At 41.7% G+C, this 16429-nt stretch overlaps 1 protein-coding gene across 1 annotated transcript in view; it reads left to right on the top strand.

Moving 5' to 3' along the window:
* Positions 1-478: 478 nt before the first annotated feature.
* HELB (DNA helicase B) overlaps positions 479-16429 on the top strand; it is a 66322-nt gene continuing 50371 nt past the window's right edge. Inside the window, exon 1 of the mRNA XM_055579822.1 lies at positions 479-608. The gene's annotated coding sequence lies outside the window, so the exon portion shown is untranslated. The remainder of the gene's footprint in view (positions 609-16429) is intronic.

The following is a 16429-nucleotide window of genomic DNA, read 5'->3' on the forward strand; positions in this document are numbered from 1 at the left end:
ACTTCCTGCTTTTCTCATCCAGGCTTTTTAATAAAGCAGATAGCACTAGCTCACTCCCTTCCTTTACTTCCTGTTTGTTCCTCAGATCCTTGAAGAAAGGGTTTGCCCTCCATTCCATGAAAATGTCTCTCTCTGAGACAGTTACCTTCTAAGGGCAATCAACAGTCGGTCTTCACCACACCTCTGATTCCTCTGCAGCGTCTGACATTGCAAAATTCTACTTCCTTCTAGTAGGGCTCACTCTCTCACTCTCTCTCTGTCTCTCTCCCCTTCTCTCCTGGTTATATTTCTACCATTTTGACTCATCCCTCTCTTCCTTTTTCTTCTCTTTCCCCCTCCTCCCTACTTCAGAAGGAAAAATAAAAAGACACCCTCCTTTCCCTCAGGTTTCCCATTCTCTGGGCTTCCACCTCCACCCTTCTTTTCTCCTGTCACAGCCTCCCTTGATGAATTCACTTGCTCTCCTGGCTGTAACCACTCTCCATTTTCTGATGAGCCCACAGTGCCAGGCTCCAGGCCCACTGCACCGAAGTAGCACAGCAGATTCAATATTGATCAGCCACTCCTCGGACCAGCTGAACGGACTGGGAGCAAATCGGTTAACCTCTGTAAGTCTCAGCTTCCTCATTTGTATGATAAGATGAGTAATAGATTTCTTTAAGGGCTTATTGTGAGGATTCAAATAATGCAGAAACAGCACAGTTCCTGGCACATATAAATGACTCAATAAACGCCATTGACGCTGCTGTTGTTAATGGTGATGCTATTTAAGGGTAACTGTGATTCAAGCCTTGCTGGGTGTTTGTAAGATTCACCCACACCTGCTCCCTCCCATTGAAGAGACCATGGACACTTTTTTTTGCCCAACAGAACCTCTTTTTGTCCATAATCGCAACATCTGGAGCTGCTGCCTGCTCTCTGCTTCTTCTCATGTCTAACCCACAAAGAGAGGGGTGCTCTATCTTGATTTCCTAACTTGAATAATCTTCTGTCTGACTTGGTCTTTCTGTGGGCTGCAAAGTTTAAAAAGCCTGTTTTTAAAACGCTGTAGTCTCCCATACTATGTAAGGCCTAGTTAATACTGACATTCTCGATGTTTTTTGGTACATTATTTGTTACTGCTCTGTTTGTACCTGTCAAGCACAGTGTGGGGGACCCTATCCAACAGGATAAAGGCCTGGTCCTGGCCTACTTTTGTACTTTATCCACTCTGCTATAAGAGCTCATGCTTCACCAAATGGAACCACTGACAGTTTCCAGAAGCTACCATACTGCTCCACCTTCTCCATTCGAGTAGCCTGTCTCCATTTCTGCACTCCTCTACGACGACCCCTGACTCTCTCCCCAGCCCCTTGCCAAATTAGCTGTTTCCACTTTGTCTATCTGGACGCAGCTCTGGTTGGTTCTAGAAATGTCTGCCTCTCTCAGCCACGCTGAACTTCACTTTCACTCATGTTTTTTCCCTGGAGCCTAGCTGGATGCCCGGCACACAGCAGCATGGCATCTGTGCTGTGTTATGCTTAGTTGCTCAGTCGTGTCTGACCCTTTGTGACCCCATGGACTGTAGCTTGCCAGGCTCTTCTGTCCATGGGGATTCTCCAGGCAAGAATACTGGAGTGGATTGCCCTGCCCTCCTCCAGAGGATCTTCCCAATCCAGGGATTGAACCCAGGTCTCCCCCATTGCAGATGGATTCTTTACCATCTGAGTATACAGAGATCAAAGAGATCCATGGAAAACATTGGAGAAATGCTTCCTCAAAATCCCACTAGGGGTCACTTTCTGTACGTTTTAGGAAGAAACGGGGCAGGCACTTAGTAAATCAATTCTCTATGAAAAATTCAGCTTTGTGTTTAAATTTTAAAAGTCATTTGTTGTTTATTTAATGGAAACTGAAACCCTGCCATGTACAAGCCTTGAAGCACTGTACGAAGGCCAGCTCTTTCTGGTTGTATGGATAATGTCAATATTCATGTTTGTATAAAAAACAAAATTGAACATGGCATTTAATTTTGCATATTAAAAATTCAGATCACTGAATTTACATGAGAGTTTCTTCCATATTTTTAGGTTAATATCCTTGGATAAGGTTAATATTTAGATAGTTCATTTAAAATATGTTTTTTTATAGATTATCTCAAAAGCCTGTTCTTCTAAACCTTTATTTCTTTACCAGACTTATTCTCATCTGATCTCAGTTGCAAAATTAATGGCATACTCCTACTGATTATCTTGATCTGCTTCATACCACAGAGATTTTAATAAGGGAAACAAAAGAGGGAGAAACTGATTTTACTAGCAGTTAAGAGCCACTTAAGTACAGTGCAAATACACTTATTATAGATATAATGCTTTAATATTTTAGTTACTCTCAAATATATTAATATTATACTTGACTGGCCTCCAAAAGAGCCCTGGTATCAAGATTTTGTTCTTAAGGGAAAATATTGTTCTTAGCAACTCTGCAAATGTAATATCACAGCTCTTGGAACATTGAATTTATGTTGACTGTCAACCTTCTAGTACACAGAAGCATCAACAAATGATTACCATGAGGTGCTTATATTGACCACAGGCACTGATGGATCACAGGGGAGGAATTAGCGGAAGGATGGTTGCTTGATATAATAGGAAGGACTGCAAGGAGTATTTCTGGTTAGCTTGGGGAAATTTCATGAAATGTCTCCATCCGCTAACAGAAGTTTCCTTCTCTAATGACTACATATGGATGTGGGTTATTTCTCCATACTATGTCAGGGAAACTATTCTCTCAATACATTAAGTAAACATAACATGTGTATAAGTACATTTCATAGGGTGTGCTTATTCATTTTGGGAATGGTCATATCAATTTGTTTATATATATATATATATACACACACACACACATATATACACATACAATTTCTTTCATTTATTTCTTTTTCGCTGTGTGCTGGGTCTTCGTTACTACGCAGCCTTTTCTCTAGTTGTGGCAAGCAGGGGCTACTCTTGGTTGCAGTTCACAGACTTCTCATTGTGGTGGCTTCTCTTATTGTGGAGCACAGCCTCTAGGTGCCCGGGCTTCAGTAGTTGCAGCACGTGGGCTCAGGAGTGCATTTTCTGGGCTCTAGAGCACAGGTTCAGTAGTTGTGGTGCATGGGCTCAGCCGCTCCGCTGGCACGTGGGATCTTCCCAGACCCCATGTCTCCTGCATTGGCAGGCAGATTCCTTACTGCTGAACCACCAGGGAAGTCCAGTCATGAGCTGATTTTGGAAAGAATTCTTGGAGTACCCTGACCTGCATGAATGCTTCTGGCCAGCTCTACTCCAGTTCCCCAATGCATGTGTTTTCTGAAATAATGGGAAGACATTGCTGTGTCCTCTGCCTGGAACGCCCTACCTGCTCACAATGAAAAGAACTCTTCTTCTTCTGGACATTAACAGAAGGGTTGACCCCTTGGATTAGGTGCGACTTCTGTTTTCAAACTTTCTCTGTTAGCTCTAAATACTCTTTTGCAGCCCTTATCACTGTTGAAGTTTTGCATTACTTTCCTCATGTTCAAAGATAAACTGAGGCATATTAAACATTTTAAGAGTTTCCTCAAGGAAAAATTGGTTAGAATCAGGCAGCCACAAACTGGAAGTGGCTAGGAGAGCTCCACCTACAGGAGGTAGAGATTTTTAAAGAGGAAAGGTGGAAGCAAAGTATGGAAGTTATTGATTGGCTATAGCATAAGGCCTAGTTGGCTATTTGTGTTGGTTTGTCATTATGTTTCAGTTTTGTAATACTGAGGCATTTCTAGCTTAGATTTTTGTTTTTGTAGTCTGCCATGGCTCCAGCCCTCTTGCCTGGAAAATCCCCTGGACGGAGGAGCCTGGTGGGCTGCCAGTCCATGGGGTTGCTAAGAGTTGGACAAGAATGAGCGACTTCACTTTCACTTTTCACTTTCACGCACTGGAGAAGGAAATGGCAACCCACTCCAGTGTTCTTGCCTGGAGAATCCCAGGGACGGGGGAGACTGGTGGGCTGCCATCTATGGGGTCGCACAGAGTTGGACATGACTGAAGCGACTTAGCAGCAGCAGCAGCATGGCATGAGAATCCCCTCAATCTAATGTTTTCCTTGTTTAACTAAACACTGGTAATTATTTGATTAATCATTGACTTTCAGACTCAGCTGGAGCTCCAGGTATAACTTTACTCACCATTATCCAGCCATGTCAGGTGCAAAATAAGCATTCAATAAATATTTGTTGAGTAAACAAATGCACTTCATTTTAATTTGGCTACACAACCCCAGATTTCTATTTCTAAGACTCTATGAGCCTAGCACTGTTGTCTGAAACTTCCTTTATTAAGGACTGGAAGGATATAGAGCAGATTTACTCAGCAAAATAAAAAACTTTAGGTTCAGAAAACTAGACGTTTCCTTCATACTGTTGGCCCTACTGGTGCACCTCCAAGGCCTTGCCAGCTGCCATATTACTAACTGTGCTCTCATGTACAATGCACCTCCCATCTCTTCACCATTCTTTAGGAACCCAATCCTTTGTTCCCAGCCCCTTTCCAAACCACTTATCCAAAGAAAGCCTCCAAGGACGATGCCCTTTTCCATTTGATCTACAGCAGTTTTATCTACTTATGTTTAATATTTCTCATTCTTGCTAAGCTTTGCTTAGCCAAGAATTTCCCCAAAACTGTTCACTTTCCCAGATGAAGTCTGCTACACTTTTCAAACAGTAAAAAATTTCCTTCCTACTGTCTACATTCTATTCTGATGAGAAAACAGAAGCCTCCAAATCCTTAGTGAATTCAGAGTTGCATAGCTTGTCAGTGATAGATTTTAAATCAGATTTTTTTTCTTTTTTGAGACTTCTGACTTTGAACCCAGTACACTCTCTGTACAGATCTCTTTCATCTTCTAGCCTGGGAGTTCCTTGGGGGTGTGGAATTGTTACCTAGCTTAGCACAGTACCTGGAATAAAGTAATATTGTGCTCCATGACTGTTTGCTGAATGAACAAGCTGATCCACTGTCCCTCAGCCTTCTTTTAGACCTAAGCCACTTGGCTTATCCCTCTGGTGCCAGTGACCAGCTGTGACCATTAGAGGTACAAAAAGCGCCCCAGAAGGGATGGTTGAAGTGTTGCAACCAAGTCAAAGTCAGAAACCTCAGAAACAGAAATGTTAAGGAGTATAAAGTGCAGGGTTGTTAGATTTAGCAAATAAAAATACAGGACCTCTGAGAATACTTATATTTTAAAAGTATTCATTGTTCATGTGAAATTCAGTTTATCTGGGTGTTCTGCATTTCATCTGGCAACTCTGTTAAGTGCCATTGTACGTGAACTAAATTGATGCTCAAGAAATGACCTTGGCCCTTAGTAGGTATCTTTTGGGAGGAATTGGATGGGAAAAGTGTTGGTGAGCTTACCAAGGTCAAATAGACATGCTCATCACATGGGGATTGGCTAATTCGAGGTCAGCCAATATTAAAAAAAGACTTTGTACCTGGAGTGATCAGAGTGACAGGCCTTTCCTCTGTCCCTGCCTGCTTTGTGATGGAAACAGATGGTAACAGTTGAAAGAGGATGTGCAACATCTTCATTTGTGGGCACAGACTGAGTAATAATTGTTTAACCCCGCACAGTGTGACCGTTGTAACTTGTATCCATTCGCCTTCCCTTTTTGACCTTGTGGTCTCTTACCTTGCATAACTATCCCATTCTCTTATATTTCAGACTCTGCCATTTTCCACATATTCTTTCCTATGACATTTCCTCTCCCCTAAGACTCATTTTGTTTTTTTGACCTCTTCTGAAATTTGACTTAAGTGTATCTTTCTCTAATTAAAGTGGAGACATCCATTCTTAATCCAACTGTTAAACATGAAAACATTGAATAATTCAAGACATTCATTTCAATACACATTTATTGAGAGCTTACTGTGTAGGAAAAGGTTCATCATTAAGAACCTCATAATCTAGTTAATGAAATACAACATTAGAAACCAGAGGGGAAACCCTCACTCTGAGAAGTGATTGATCCAGGTTGCCAGAGAACAACTGGCCCCTTTGAAAATCACTGTTCCCATGTTCCTATGAATTTACTTTTGGAAGTGTAACCTCAGAGTAAGAGAATTCATGAGTATGTTACAAGTGATCCATGAAATTGGGCAAGTTAACAGTAGGGTCTTCTTTAAGTTCTTTCATTTCTCAGAGAGCAGTTGTTTGCTGCTTCTTTTGATGTAGGAAGAACTGACAAAATCTAGCCTTAGTTATTATTCTGGATATAGAAGTGACAGAAATACATCCCCCCCACCCCCCCCCACACACACACACTGCTGCATGGTTTCAGGAGGAATGGGCAATAGTGATAACCCGCTGGAGGACGCGGCCTTTAAGAAGCCTAGGATGTCAGTATTTCAAAGGGATCGATCATGTGATCCAACCTTCTTACTTACAAATATGGTACCCAAGGCCCAGAGTTTAAAGATTTGTATAAGATGGTACACTAAACTTGTGCCAGGGTTGGGATGTGAGTCCAAGTCTCCTGGGTATGTTTAAGATTAGGTTCTGAAGGACTAGATATGATGCTCTGAGATGTTTCACTAGTAACGACATTTTTCCTAGGAGACTCTTGTAGGTCTTGTCTTCTGTGACCATTTCCCCCCTAGACTGCCTCCTCCCTTTCCTGATGCTCCTCCTCTGCTGCTGCTAAGTCGCTTCAGTCGTGTCCAACTCTGTGTGACCCCATAGACAGCAGCCCACCAGGCTCCCCCATCCCTGGGATTTTCCAGGCAAGAACACTGGAGTGGGTTGCCATTTCCTTCTCCAGTGCATGAAAGTAAAAAGTGAAAGTGAAGTCGCTCAGTAGTGTCCGACTCTTAGCGACCCCATGGACTGTGGCCCACCAGGCTCCTCCGTCCATGGGATTTTCCAGGCAAGAGTACTGGAGTAGGGTGCCATTGCCTTCTCCAAAAAGGAATGTTCCTGAGAGTTCACTCCCTCACCTTCCCTCCCTGAACAGTCTATCAACTACCAGTGTTGCGGTTACCTTAAAAACCACCTCTTTGATTCACAAATATTTATTTTTAGTTCTGATCATTTTCCTGGAATCTGTATTTTCAGCTGTTATCTGAATATCTTTTCCCAGATGGTCTACAGATAATTAGTCCAAAACTGAAACCTCATCTCTTCCATCATCCCCCCACAAACTGGATTCTCTCTTCCTGTGTTTCATGTCTTAGGTAGTGACGTCATCATACTTACCAGTCTCCTGGTCCCTCTCCCCCTCACTAATTGGTCACCAAGCCCTCTCATTATCTGCCCCTTGACATTTCTTTACTCGTCACATCCTCTTAGCCTTAGTCTAGGCCAGGAGACATAGGTTAAAATGTCTCCGGGAGAGAAGCAGATGAGATAGGACACATGCCAGTCACAGGACAGTGAGGACTGGGGTCAGCTGGAGACGACAGGCCTCATTTAAAGAGGACCACAGGATACTTAGTCTAAGCAGATTTTCACCACAAGGGAATACAGCCCCAGTGTTGACATATATTCCCAATTTAGGAGAGGTCAACGTGTAAATGAAATATTCTGATTTTTTGATTGGAGCAAATAACTTAATTTTTTTAAAAAACCCAAATATTGGATGGAAAACAAGCACACCCTGTCCCCCACCCTCATTCTCTATGCATGTAGCATGGTGCCTGACACACAGCGGGTGATCAGCTGTTACTTAAGTGAGTGAAAATGGACAGTGTGGTCGTAGTAAGCAAGGTATTACTGAGTGGTTTGCAGTTTAAATTTTTTCATTGTAATTACTGAATTGTTATTTGCCCATTTTATTGAATGAAAGAATGTGGAAATGTCTCAAGAAAAGGTCAGTTTTTTCCTGCTTCATTCCTATATCCTTTAGGTAATTGATGTTAACAGCTTCATGTGTATTCAGCTACACTTTTCCCATGGTCTTAAAGCATTACTTAGATATTTGTTTCTGTTTTTCAAAAATGTAGTAATTCTTTACACGTTACTCTGCAACATGCTGCTTTGGCTTAATTATGCAGCATTGCCATCCTTCAGCTTAGTAACAATATATCTAACTTCATTCTTTTTAATAGCTGCATAATGTTCTTTAATATGATTTACCATAATTAATTCAACCATTTTTCTATTGATGAGCAATTAGATTGCTCCAGCTGCTTTTTAGCCTATGAAAAATGGTGTAATAACTATCCTTATAAATGGATACTTACACAGTGGTGCTTCTGTGCTTTCTATTTCAATGGGAGAGATTCTCCCAGTGGAATGGCTGTACTAAAGGATGCAGCTATGGATTTTAATAGACACTCTGCAGTTACTTTCAATTCACATTCCCATGAAAGGCCTCTGGCAGGGTGGACAGGGAAAGTCCCATTGAGAAGATGTTAAATGAGCAAAAACTTAAAGATGGTAAAGGAATTTGTCACACAGATCCCTGGGAAAGACAACTCCAGACAGAGAAAAGAGACAGTTCAAGGACTCTAAGGCTAAAACTCATCTGATGTGTTCAAGGAACAAGAAAGAGGTCAATGCAGCTGAAGCAGAATGATCAGAGGGGTGCCTAAGAGAAGAGAATATTAGCAAGATTGATGGGCAGGGCATGGAGGAACTTACAGGGTTTCACTCTCATCATGAGGGTGACGTGGAGCCATTGCAGGTTTTTAAGCAAAGGAGTGATACACCAAGACCTTTTATAAAAGGATCACTGTGGCTGCTGTGTTGAGAAAAGCCTACAGGGAGCAAAACTGGAAGCAGGAGACTAGTTAGAGGTGTTTGCAATAAGCTTGGACAGAAAAAGAGGGCAGAGATGGGAGCAAGATGAAAGCTGTGGTGACGTGCTGGATTTTAGGTGTGTGTTTTAAGTGGAGCCAATGGGATTTGCTGATGGGTGGGGTGTGGGATGGAGACAAAGAGGAGTTGGAGATGATTCCAAAGAGTTTGACTAGAGCAACCAAAAGATGCAGCTGCCAACAACCAAGGTGGGAAAGTCTAAAGGTGGAACAGATTCAAGCAGGGAGAAAGATCAGGAATCCACATTTGGCCATGTTAAGTTACAAATGTCCATTAGAGACCTAAATGGAGGTGCTGAGATTTAATCACAGCATATAGATGATATTTAAAGACTTGGATGGAGTCTAAACAGAGAGAAGACCAAAGATCAAGTGGTCAGGGAGAATAGGGGAGACCAGCAAGGGAGACAACTCAAAAGCAGCAGCCACAACAGAGGGAGACACTCAAGAGGTTGTGATGTCCCCAGAACCAAAGGACAAAAATTTATCAAGGCAGAATAGATCAAGTGCATCTAATATGTCGGGTGAAAAGGCAACTGAGAACTGAGCAGAAAAAACCCTGATGCTGGGAAAGATTGAAGCCAGGAGGAGAAGGGGACGACAGAGGATGAGGTGGTTGGATGGCATCACTGACTCAATGGACATGAGTTTGAGTAAACTCTGGGAGATAGTGACGGACAAGGAAGCCTGGTGTGCTGCCGTCCATGGGTCACAAAGAGTCAGACACAACTTAGCAACTAAACAACAAGAAGACTGAGAAATAGCACTGCCACCACACCCCACCCCCACCTCCCTGTAAAGATATTCACATCCCAATCCCAGAACCCTGAATATGTTACCTTACATGGCACAAAAGACTTTGTTGATGTGATTTTGTTAAGGACCTTGAAATGGAAAGATGGGCTTAATGTAAGCATAGTGTCCTTATAAAAGGAGGCAAAGGGTCAGAGGTAGAGGCAGAGAAGCATACATGATGATGGAGGCAAAGGTTGGAGTGATGTGTAAGAAATGAGCTGTCCCTCGAGTCTCCCAAAGGAAATCAGTCCTGATCACCCATTTTGGACTTCAGTTCAGTTGCTCAGTTGAGTCCGACTCTGTGACTCCATGGACTGCAGCAAGCCAGGCTTCCCTGTCCATCACCGACTTCAGGAGCTTGCTCAAACTCATGTCCATTGAGTCGGTGATGCCATCCAACCATCTCATCCTCTGTTGTCCCCTTCTCCTCCTGCCTTCAATCTTTCCCAGCATCGGGGTCTTTTCCAATGAGTCACTTTTTCACATCGGGTGGCCAGAGCATTGGCGCTTGAGCTGAAATGAGGGAGACTAAATTGTGCTGTTTTTAAGCCTCTAGTTTTGTGCTTACCCCCATCATTTCGCAGTTGTATGGTTTAGCAAAGAAATAACAGGTGGAGATTTTTGAAGACCATTGTGCGAGATATAAGAAAGTCGTTTTTCTCAAAATGTGAGGTCATGGTCAACTATTATGGGGAAGGTGTCAGCCAACAATGATCTCTCCAAAACAAAGCCATCCAGGAAAGCAGTAAGGAGCATTTGTTTCTCCCACATGTACTATTAATCTTAGACCCCTGAGTATAGAGTTCTTACAGCTTAATCCAGTAGCTATGTGAAAAATAAGTAACCTCCATGCAGTTTGAGTTATTTGTCACTTATCGATGACATCAGGCTGTAGGTATCTATTATAAAGTTTTAAATCTACTGTGAAATCTCAGAGAGGTATGTGTACATTTTACAAATCTCAAACAAACAAAAGAGAGGCAACAAATCAAGGAGTTTTATCCTGCTGCAGTGTGAGTCTGCATACAATCCCAGAGCATCCTGGGCACATGCACAGAAGTTGAGAACCCAGAGCTGTGCCTGAATACATAGCAGCAAAGAGCATGAGCACTAGAGTTCTTGGATTCAATTCAATCCCATCTTCACCACTTTTGACTTTAGTCAAGTCATTTCACCTCTCAGTAGCACTTTCCTCATAATTAATATGGGCATTTCATTTATTATTATTATTGAAATATTTGAGATTTTTAATGCAAGATTTTAAATCCTAATACAACTACAAAATGAAATGGACATTTTCATGTTACCACTTCGTAGGGCTGTCGTGAAGAATAAATGAGTTAATTCACAAAGAGCACTTTGTGGTTGACACATCATAGACACTCAGGGTTAGCCATTATTATTATCATTAAAGAAAGATAAAAATACATAAGTGTTCTGTTTTTTAAGTTTGAAAGAATTTTCTTTACATTCTCCACATTCTCTGTTTTTTTTCTTTTCCATCAAAAATGGACTTTTGGAGATTTTATATCCTTTATGAAATCTGCCATTGAGAAAATGAGGTAGTATTACAATACTATGACTTGTTCTGTTTTCTAAAATTAATTATTTTTGGCTGCGCTGAGTCTTTGTTGCCATGTGTAGGCTTTCTCTAGTTTCAGCGAGTGGGGACTACTCTTCGTTGCAGTGCTTGGGCTTCTCATTGTTGGCTTCTCTTTTTGCGGAGCATGGGCTCGATAGCACCCAGGCTTCAGTAGCCATGGTGCACAGGCTTAGTTGCCCCAGGGCGTGGGGGATCTTAGTTCCTCAACTGGGAATCAAACCAGTGTCTCTTGTATTGGCAGGCAGTTCATAACAACTGGACCACTAGGGAAGTCCCCATGACTTGTTCTTAAAGGAGAATTTGAAAATTCTTTTCTTTCCTGTTCTGCATCTGCTTCCTTCATCCTGAGTTTGGTCTGTCTAGTCAAAGTTATGGTTTTTCCAGTTGTCATGTATGGATGTGAGAGTTGGACTGTAAAGAAAACTGAGCACCAAAGAATTGATGCTTTTGAACTGTGGTGTTGGAGAAGACTCTTGAGAGTCCCTGGGACTGCAAGGAGATCAAACCAGTCAATCTTAAAGGAAATATGTCCTGAATATTCATTGGAAGGACTGATGCTGAAGCTGAAACTCCAATACTTTGGCCACCTGATGTGAAGAACTGACTCATTGGAAAAGACCCTGGTGTTGGGAAAGATTGAAGGCGGGAGGAGAAGGGAACGACAGAGGATGAGATGGTTAGATGGCATCACTGACTCGATGGACATGAGTTTGAGCAAGCTCTGGGAGTTGGTGATGGACAGGGAAGCCTAGCTTGCTGCAGTCCATGGGGTTGCAAAGTGTTGGACATGACTGAGCAACTGAACTGAATTCCCTTTCTGCATCTTACTCCTTGTCTGTCTTTCAGACATTCCTTCCTTTTTTGTGCCTTATCATTGCAACCTAGTTCTTTATATCTTACTTTTCTCTTGTGCTTTATAAGCTTATGGGTTTTCTGTCCTTGGGCAGAGGTACTTGTTGTATGTGAATTCACCTCACAAATGGAGGAAATTTTCCAGCCATTTAAAATAAACCCAGGAAAACACACCTGCTAATCTGAAGGCAGCTTGATTTCTTAAACAAGGTGGCACCTATGGAATATTCAAATATATTTCTATCCTGTGAAGTCAGTCTTCTGTTGCTGATTATGAATTGCATGGGCATAGTGCTTTTTACTTATTCCCTGATTTGCTTTCATTTTGTTCTGTAATTCATCCCATAGCCAATATAACACTGTCTTATCAATGTCAATTTAATATTTCTGCCTCTATTTCTGTCAATGCATGTCTGAAACAACAAGCCTCCACTCTAATATTTATTTACCTATTTGGCTTTGCTGGGCCTTAGATGTAGCATGTGGGACCTTCAGTTGCACCATGTGGGATCTAGTTCCCAGACTAGGAATTGAACCCAGGCCTTCTGCATTGGGAGCATGTAGCCTTAGCCACCAGGGAAGCACCACTCTAGACATTCTCTATTCTCTTACTCTGATTTTGCTCCTAGTTCTCATCATCTCTTAATATTCATATTCACTTACTCTTGGACTGTCTTCTCTCAGTAGAATATAGAGAGGCTTGGTCTGTTTTGTTCACTGTTCTTCTCTAGTACCCAGAGCAGTGCATGTGTGCATGCTCAGTTGCGTCTGACTCTTTGTCAGACCCCATGGACTGTAGCCCGCCTGGCTCCTCTATCCATGAAATTCTCCAGGCAGGAATACTAGAATGGGTTGCCATGCCTTCCTACAGGGGATCTTCCTGACCCAGGGATCGAACCTGCATCTCCTGCATTGGCAGGCGGATTCTTTACACTGAGTCACCTGGGGAGCCCACCCAGAACAATAACTGTCCTGAAATCTATATTTACTGAATAAATGAGTTGTAATCTTTTTACAAATACTTCCCAAAATTTGCTGTTTTTATTTCACTTATTGTACAAGATTAGATCCATAATTTTCATAAAAAGGCTCACAAATGAAGACCAATATAGCTGGCTAGGGCTGGACTCCCAGCAGCATCTCCCTGTGGTAACAGAGCTGAACGCTTTTGCTTTGGTGTTTACCTTACTCAGTGTGTGTTTGTTTGGAAAGGAGCATCTAAGGAGGCAATAACTTTTTATCAACATTTTATCCTACAACTTAAAATCTCATATACTGAAACAGAAATAGAAGGGCATAGATTTAGCCCTACAAATATTTTAGCTTCAGCAAAAGCTTATGTAATAATACAAACAAAATTGAATTGCAATTGGGGTGACTGGGGCCATTTCTTTGTAGAGCTTAGAGACAAGGGTTTAATGTCAAATTCAGTTAATTTCATCAGCATTTCTGCTGAAATGCCCATATGGCAAAGAAGAGGGTTTAGATGCCTTATGGGATCTTGAGGTATTACACAATCTGTCCCCGAAAAGGTGACATTACTCTTAAGTTTTATCTTTTACCTCAAAAATTGATGCCAAATTTTCATTCTATATAGTGCATCATTACTTTTTAAAAATATTAGGACAGTGTATCAGATAATATATTGTGAGACAACTGGACATGTCAAAAAGACTTTCTTCCCCCAGAGCTTTTTCTCTTGAGTCTTTTTGTCCATTTCTGGCATATCACCACTTACCTACCAGGAGTCTGGATTTCTGATTAGAGAACTATGGAACTAGATGTCAGCTCATTGTGAGTAAGTCTTTTTGTTTCTTGTTTATTAAAGTGTAGCTGATTTACACTGTTGTGGTTGTTTCAAGTGTACAGAAAAGTGATTCATACACACACACACATGGGCTTCCTTGATGGCTCAGAGGGTAAAGAATCTACCTGCAAAGCAGGAGACACAGGTTCAATCCCTAGGTTGGGAAGATCCCCTGGAGGAGGAAAATGGAAACCCACTCCAGTATTCTTACCTGAAAAATCCTACAGACAGAGGAGTCTGGTGGGCAGCAGTCCATAGGGTTGCAAAGAATTGGACATGACTAAGTGACTAAGCATGCATGCGTGCCGCGCATGCGCGTGCGCGCGCGCACACACACACACACACACACACACAGACACTTTTTCATATTCTTTTCCCTTATAGGTTATTATAAAATATTGAGTGTGATTTCCCTTTTTGCTTCTTTAAATCCATTTTGGGACTGCACAATACTATCACAATGCTTCAGCTTTCAAAACTCCTTTGAATCCGTCTCCCAAAATGGTGTTCCAGCTCTGTGTCCCATTAACTGCAAATCTGCATACCTGAATTAAATAATAGAAGCTTTTGGTAAGGACCATTATTATTTTCTTATGACTCTTGCTGTACTCACCAAACACATCATCTAGTCTGTGATGGGTATCATGTCAGGAAGGATAGGCTAGGTTCTGCTGACTTAAGAAAGAGCTCCATGGTCTTAGTGGATTAACACAACAAAGATTTCTTCTCATTTATTCAGGCCCTACAGCAGGTCCATGGAACTGTCCAGAGCAGCTGTCCATTAGATAATGGTTCTTTGTTGCATTTCACACCCTCATGATCACCAAAGCAAGGAGAGTTGAGACCTAAAGTTAAATGCTTCCACCCTAAAGTGCTGCGTTGCTATCATTTTATTGGTCAAAGCAAGTTAGATGGTTTCAATTAACTCCAAATAGGTGAAGTACAGCCCTGCCGAGTGCCTGGAAAGAGAGGGGAATGAGGTATCAGTGGACAGTAATACTTCCTGCCACACAGATACATTTCTTGTTTTGTTTTGCTTTGGCTGCACCCAGAAGCTTGCAGGATCTTAGTTTCCCAAGCAGGGATTGAACCCACACCCTTGGCATTGAAAGTACAGAGTCCTAACCATTGGACTGCCAGGGAGTTCCCTGCATATCTCTTGACTGAATGAAATCTAGCACATTTTAAATTAGGATTTCTGCTCTGTATATAATTGTCAATCTCTTTGGTAATCCTATTATTTAATTCATTTCTTAATTCTGCTCTTCCCCTTTGGGCCCCAGTTTAATAAACAAAACAGACAAAATGCTAATTTAAGCATTCACCTGGATAAATTAATTTGAAGTGCTTTCCCATAACTGCGAAACCATCATTATCATGACTACACCTTAACTGCATGCTTTACCTCATCACGTTAATTAAACAGGTCACTAAACCTTATTCCCTCCCTACTCTCTTAGTAAAATGTTTAGGTTTTATTAATGACAACTTCACAGTGTGTTAGCTGCCTTAATACCATCCAGGCACACTAAAACAAATGGATTTCCAATGTAACCAGAAAACACATCCTGGGTAAAGGAAAAAAGCCTTGCACGTGAGAAGCAATATGAATCAGATGCTGAAATCCTTTGCTTCATGATGCAGGTTAATTGATTTATATAAAAAGCATTGCCTAGATTTCAAGGGGATATTGAAATGAGAGCTTGGTTTTTGTGAGACGAGTAGCCATGTTTTCAGAAGAAAATGGTTAAACTTTGCACTACGGCCTCCCAAAGTGCTGCAAGTCCTAGCTCGAGCCCAGCTCTCTCTGGCCTCATCTCCTACCCTCTCCCCCTACTCTTGACTTCAGCTACCAGCCCTTGTTAATCCTGGATCCATCTAGCTCTTTCCTGCCCTTTTTCCACTGATTTTTTTTTTGAAAATCCAGGTCAGTTGTCTTGTAAAATGTCCCAAATGCCAGATTGAGTGTGTGCATGTTATGGCCTGTTGTTGTGCAGCCCTAGAGCTAAGAATAGTTTTTACATTTAAAAAGTTTTGTTTTTTTTTTTTTTTAAGAAGAAAATAAAGAAAAAAGGAAGGGGAGGGGATGAGAGGGAAGGAGGGGAAAAGAGGAACTGTGTGATGGAGCTGCAGTGTTCCCTTGAAAAGCTGATGCCTGACAGAATGAAAATCACAATCACAGAAAACTAACCAGTTTGATCATATGGACCACAGACTTGTCTACCTCGTGAAGCTATGAGCCATACCATGTAGGTCCACCCAAGACGGACAGGTCATGGTGGAGAGTTCTGACAAAACATGGTCCACTGGAGAAGGGAACAGCAAACCACTTCAGTATTCTTGCCTTGAGAACCCCATGAAAGTATAAAAAGGCAAAAAGATAGGACACTGAAAGATGAACTCTCCAAGTCAGTGGGTGCCCAATATGCTACTGGAGAACAGTGGAGAAATAACTCCAGAAAGAATGAAGAAATGGAGCCAAAGCAAAAACAACACCCAGTTGTGGATGTGACTAGTGATGGAAGTAAAGTCTGATGCAATATTATAAAAAGCAGTATT

This window comes from Bubalus kerabau, chromosome 1 (genome assembly GCF_029407905.1).
Source record: "Bubalus kerabau isolate K-KA32 ecotype Philippines breed swamp buffalo chromosome 1, PCC_UOA_SB_1v2, whole genome shotgun sequence".
Taxonomy (NCBI): domain Eukaryota; kingdom Metazoa; phylum Chordata; class Mammalia; order Artiodactyla; family Bovidae; genus Bubalus; species Bubalus kerabau.